Source organism: Lithobates pipiens, unplaced genomic scaffold (genome assembly GCF_037356315.1).
Source record: "Lithobates pipiens isolate NorthernLeopardFrog02 unplaced genomic scaffold, aLitPip1_a1.2 Scaffold_18, whole genome shotgun sequence".
NCBI lineage: Eukaryota > Metazoa > Chordata > Amphibia > Anura > Ranidae > Lithobates > Lithobates pipiens.
This window is the reverse complement of record NW_027507758.1, coordinates 3,720,011-3,726,450: the sequence shown is the minus strand read 5'-3', so window position 1 is coordinate 3,726,450 and position 6,440 is coordinate 3,720,011.

The following is a 6,440-nucleotide window of genomic DNA, read 5'->3' as shown; positions in this document are numbered from 1 at the left end:
CCCCCCCCCCCCCCCCCTTCTGTGGGATTTGAGGTGGGCATGGTGGCTATCGTTCTGCATTATATCTTGTGTGATCTCTAGCTGGCCACTGCCCTCGCAGGGTCTGTCGGGGAAGGTTGTTGTGTAATATATATTGCATTCCATGTGGGTAGTACTGTATTCTAATTTCCTTTTTCTTTGTTATGTGTTTGTACACCACCTGTTTTAATTTGTTTTTTTTTTCTTTTTTCTGTTTTCTGAATTGTAACTTGTGTCTCTAATATTAATAAAGCTAACTTTATTCACCGTGAAAACTTCTGTCAGTCCTGGAAAGTGCTCGATACTGTGGTCCTTGGTTCCCCAGTATGAAGTTAATGAGTAGTTCTACCTGGTTGCACTCCCGTTGCTCTCTCCCAATCAACAGTTCTACTCACAGAAAGTAGATTCCCAGTTTCCTCTTTCCGCTTAGTTCCTACTCCCTCCTCCACACTATCCCGTATATCCCCGCATGGGACGCCCGGTCTTCCTCCAGCGCTACATGCTGACTTCTCCTCCAGGGGCCAGACTTCGGCCTCCCTGGACTCCCCTCCGGCTATCCGGCTCCGGGATCTCTGAACTCTCGAGCCTTCAGCCTCCTCCCAGAGGCTCCAGGATCTACGAACTCCCGGGCCTCCGGCCCTCCAACTCCAAAACTCCAACCATGCTTTCCCCCGGAGCATGTGCCCCCCCTTTTTGAGAGACCTCCCATTGACCATAGAAATTAACCAGTGGTCAATTCTCTCACATGGGGTTTTCTGCCACTCAGGTCTCAGCCCATCCTCTCTTTCCAGCAGAATCCACTGTCAAGCAGAGGAGGTACCCCAGAGCCCAAGCGTAGGTGGCCACACCCCCCTCTACTCTAACACTCCCATCCCCAAATAAACAACCAGGCCTAGTAAAAAGTAGGACCCTGGCTAAATTTACCTGTCATTACATCCATGCAAGAAAAGTGCCCTGAGGCGATTCAGTTCGTATAGGTAGCGCTATACAAGTCAGTCATTCATTCACATCCTATACTGTCAAAAAAATATTACTAAGCACCTACCTAAAAATAGAGGGCGCTACATTAGCAATTCCATAGGGATCACATGGCTTTGTTGATAAACAAGGATTGGAGTTGGTGCTAGGGTTGGTCTTAGGGTTAGTTTTAGGATTTATCTGTTCCTCAATATCTAACAAGGAGCCATTTTGTGGCACCAGAATAGGTCTAGGGATATTGAAAGACACTTCTGCAACCTTCGAGAGCCATGTAACCTCAATTGTTGGAAATGCCACACTGTAAGGCTCAACCTTGTTGATAAACAAAGGGTTAAATTTGGAGTTGGGGTTGGCCTTAGGGTTAGTTTTAGATTTCCTCTGTTCCTCAATATCTAACATCATATTCCCGAATAACAGGGAGCCATTTTTGTTGGCACAAGAACAAGTCCAGGGACATTGACAGGAGCTTCCACAAGCGTTGAGAGTCCCTCTGGAGGGACCCTAGAGTTCCATGGACTCCTGGGTGAGAAGCTCTGGATAGAGTGTCATTTTTTGGCACAGGAACATCCAGGGACGTTGAAAGGAGCTTCTGAAACCTTCAAGAGCCATATAACCTCCGTTACACTAATATTAATCACCAAAAGACGTCTTCATTTAGCTCAGTGTTTCTCAAATCCAGTCCTCAGGCCCCCCCAACAGGTCATATTTTCAGGTTTTCCATTATTTTTCACATATGATTTGATCAGTTTCACTGCCTTAGCAATTACCACAGCCGTTTCATCTGAGGGAAATCCTGAAAACATGACCTGTTGGGGGGGCCTGAGGACTGGATTTGAGAAACACTGAGTTAGCTGTTGACTAGCAAAGCCATGTGATCTTCATGTTAGCAATTCCATAGGGATCACATGGCTTTGTTGATAAACAAAGGATTGGAGTTGGTGCTAGGGTCGGTCTTAGGGTTAGTTTTAGGATTTGTCTGTTCCTCAATATCTAACAAGGAGCCATTTTGTGGCACCAGAATAGGTCTAGGGATATTGAAAGACACTTCTGCAACCTTCGAGAGCCATGTAACCTCAATTGTTGGAAATGCCATACTGTAAGGATCAACCTTGTTGATAAACAAGGGGTTAAAGCTGGAGTTGGGGTTGGCCTTAGGGTTAGTTTTTTTTTTTTAGAATTCCTTTGTTCCTCAATATCTATCATCATGTTCCCAGCTAACAAGGAGCCATTGTTTTTTGCGGCACAAGAGCAGGTCCAGTGACATTGAAAGCAGCTTCTGCAACCTTTGGGAGTCGTGTCGCCTCCATTGCAGCACAATAAACCATCAAAAACACCTTCAATTCGCCTTTTCTGTTGACTTCCAAAAAAAAAATTGGTTAGAAAATTTTGGCAAGAGCTTCCTAATTTTAGCTCAATCCTTATTCGTGAAACCATCAGAAGCCTCCAGGGGGCAGTATAAAGTGGACTTGGTGGTGGTCCAGGTCCGGCTACATCTCCCCCATACAGGTGCAACATGTTGTCTTTCCGATGTGTACACAGGGGGGGGGGGGCAGCTGGGAAGGAAGGGGACGGATTGCAGGTGTCAAATCAGGAACAAACACAATGCAAGGAAACAGCGACAAGAAGCCGATTCGGATGCCGGCCGCTGGAAAGAATAAACACATTGCAACAAAAAAAAATAAAACGTTTACTGGCAGTGTGAAAAGTGACACAATACTCAGCACTTTTCTCTAGAAGGTCAATGTCATGGATCCGGGTCACCAGAGACGCCGATGGAGCGCGTCAGTCCGCAGAGATATAAATGATACAATGTCCTTGCAGTCTAATGTATGAATGTTTCATGGGGGGAGGGGGGGGAGGCATTACAAGAATGTCCGAGTCACACAGTCATTATAAGAAATCTGAAAGAAAAATGTATACAACGTCCGATGTTTCAATCGGTGGATTTTGGCTCCGAGATCTCGATGTTGTGAGAGCTCTCTGCGGGAGAGCTATGGAAACACTGGAAGAGTAGGGGGGCCACCAAGGCACCGGTGGGGTTCCAGAGGGGAATTCAGTGTGAAGGGTAAGGCCAAAGGTCTGAAGGCAGTGCCGGGATAAGGTCATCCTGAGCCCAAGGCAAACATGCCAACCTGCGCCCCCCCCCCCCCCCCAAGATGTATGAGCGTTATGTGTCAGCAACCCACCCCCAAATTTTTTTTTAGCACTAATCGGCATGCTTACCCCGTAAGCATGAATTCCCCCAGTACAAATCCACCCCCTGCTGAAATCCCAGCACAAACCTTTGCACCCATCCCCCAAATCCCTTCAACACAAGTGCCTCTCCCCCAAAAAAAGCCCCCCCCCCACCACAAGTTTCCTCTATCTCTCAAGTTTCATCTCCGAGTAAGTACACATCCTCTCCCCTCCAACACAAGTCTTCCCTCCTAACACAAATCCCCCCCCCCCAACATCCTCCCCTCCAAGCACAAATCCCCCCTCCAAGCAAAGTTTCCCCTCCTAGCACAATTCTCCTCCCCCTTTCACCACCCCCCAAATCCCTACAACTCAAGTGCCCCTCCCCCAAAAAAGTCCCCTCTCCTACCACAAATCCTTTACCCCTCAAGTTTCATTTCCGAGTACACATCCTCTCCCCTCCACCCCCAAGTCCTCCCTCCTAGCACAAATCCCTCCACCAAACATCCCCTCCTAGCACAAATCCCCCCTCCAAGCAAAGTTTCCCTTCCTAGCACAATTCTCCTCCCCCTTTCACCACCCCCCAAATCCCTACAACTCAAGTGCCCCTCCCCCAAACAAGTCACCCCCCCCACCACAAATACTCTACTACCCCTCAAGTTTCATCTCCGAGTACACATCCTCTCCCCTCTACCCCCAAGCCCTCCCTCCTAGCACAAATCCCCCCACTAAACATCCGGTTGCAGTGCTCTGCGCCCCAAGCCCACCTTTTTTTTAAGCCAATTAGAGCCTCAGACTCTAATCATGTGCTTCAAAAAACAAAACAAAAAAAACACCACACCATTGAAATCCATGCGTGCAGCGCCCTGCCTGTAGAATAGGGGCCGGGCGCATGGATTAGGTGGGTAGCGGCCGTGTGCCTCTTATGGACGGGCCGCCACTGCCGCCCATGTGTTATAGTTTAGAGAAATGTACTGTGCCAGCAAAGACTGAGCACCCGATTCTACATCAGCTTTGCAGGGTAGGTTTGGGGGGATGGGCCCTTATATAATCGGTCACGCTGTGATTTACACCGTGTCAGTAGAGGGAAGTTTCCACAAAGTCCCACGTGCTTGTGACATGGACCACCTACACTGCAATGACACAACACAATCTCTGTGACCACATGACTCTGAGCAACCGGCACCTGACAAACACAACACAAAATCCAAGCAAAACACCAACAAATCCCGATTCTGCCGCAACTATCTGAATCCAGAATTCTTTGTGTGATGAGAACTTGTACAGCTTTGATGTGGAAGGCGACTTTTCTGGAGAAAAGCTGAATATAAACCCAATCCTTGGATGAAGATATTCAGGTTTTAGTTGAATTTCCTGCCATCGATACAAAGTGTTTCTGATTGGAAGCCGTCTCCAAATAATACCCCCCGGAGGTCCGGCATCCCACCCACCTTCCTGTGACAGCCGAGGAGATATCAGTAAAAGATACAGATGGGTGGTTTACAGTGATCGACAATCTCCGACCGGATCCTCCCACGGTGCCTCACAGGCTGAAAAATACGAAGGATTCGCGGGAAGATGGGATTTGTAATATGCAATATCGTTCTCACACTTTTTACCCCAGAGAAACCCCTAAAATAATTGTCACATCTCAAGGAACCCATAATAAAATGAATTTAATGGGTCAATGAATAAATGCCCCCTTCCATTGGTGATCAGTGAGAAGAATGTTCCTTACATTGGTGATCAGTGGGAAGAATGTTCCTTACATTGGTGATCAGTGGGAAGAATGTTCCTTACATTGGTGATCAGTGGGAAGAATGTTCCTTACATTGGTGATCAGTGAGAAGAATGTTCCTTACATTGGTGATCAGTGAGAAGAATGTTCCTTACATTGGTGATCAGTGGGAAGAATGTTCCTTACATTGGTGATCAGTGGGAAGAATGTTCCTTACATTGGTGATCAGTGGGAAGAATGTTCCTTACATTGGTGATCAGTGAGAAGAATGTTCCTTACATTGGTGATCAGTGAGAAGAATGTTCCTTACATTGGTGATCAGTGAGAAGAATGTTCCTTACATTGGTGATCAGTGAGAAGAATGTTCCTTACATTGGTGATCGGTGGGAAGAATGTTCCTTACATTGGTGATCAGTGAGAAGAATGTTCCTTACATTGGTGATCAGTGAGAAGAATGTTCCTTACATTGGTGATCAGTGAGAAGAATGTTCCTTACATTGGTGATCGGTGAGAAGAATGTTCCTTACATTGGTGATCAGTGAGAAGAATGTCCCTTACATTGGTGATCAGTGAGAAGAATGTTCCTTACATTGGTGATCAGTGAGAAGAATGTTCCTTACATTGGTGATCAGTGAGAAGAATGTCCCTTACATTGGTGATCAGTGAGAAGAATGTTCCTTACATTGGTGATCAGTGAGAAGAATGTTCCTTACATTGGTGATCAGTGAGAAGAATGTTCCTTACATTGGTGATCAGTGAGAAGAATGTTCCTTACATTGGTGATCAGTGGGAAGAATGTTCCTTACATTGGTGATCAGTGGGAAGAATGTCCCTTACATTGGTGATCAGTGAGAAGAATGTTCCTTACATTGGTGATCAGTGAGAAGAATGTTCCTTACATTGGTGATCAGTGAGAAGAATGTTCCTTACATTGGTGATCAGTGAGAAGAATGTTCCTTACATTGGTGATCAGTGGGAAGAATGTTCCTTACATTGGTGATCAGTGGGAAGAATGTTCCTTACATTGGTGATCAGTGGGAAGAATGTTCCTTACATTGGTGATCAGTGAGAAGAATGTTCCTTACATTGGTGATCAGTGAGAAGAATGTTCCTTACATTGGTGATCAGTGGGAAGAATGTTCCTTACATTGGTGATCAGTGGGAAGAATGTTCCTTACATTGGTGATCAGTGGGAAGAATGTTCCTTACATTGGTGATCAGTGGGAAGAATGTTCCTTACATTGGTGATCAGTGAGAAGAATGTTCCTTACATTGGTGATCAGTGAGAAGAATGTTCCTTACATTGGTGATCAGTGAGAAGAATGTTCCTTACATTGGTGATCAGTGAGAAGAATGTTCCTTACATTGGTGATCGGTGAGAAGAATGTTCCTTACATTGGTGATCAGTGAGAAGAATGTTCCTTACATTGGTGATCGGTGGGAAGAATGTTCCTTACATTGGTGATCAGTGAGAAGAATGTTCCTTACATTGGTGATCAGTGAGAAGAATGTTCCTTACATTGGTGATCGG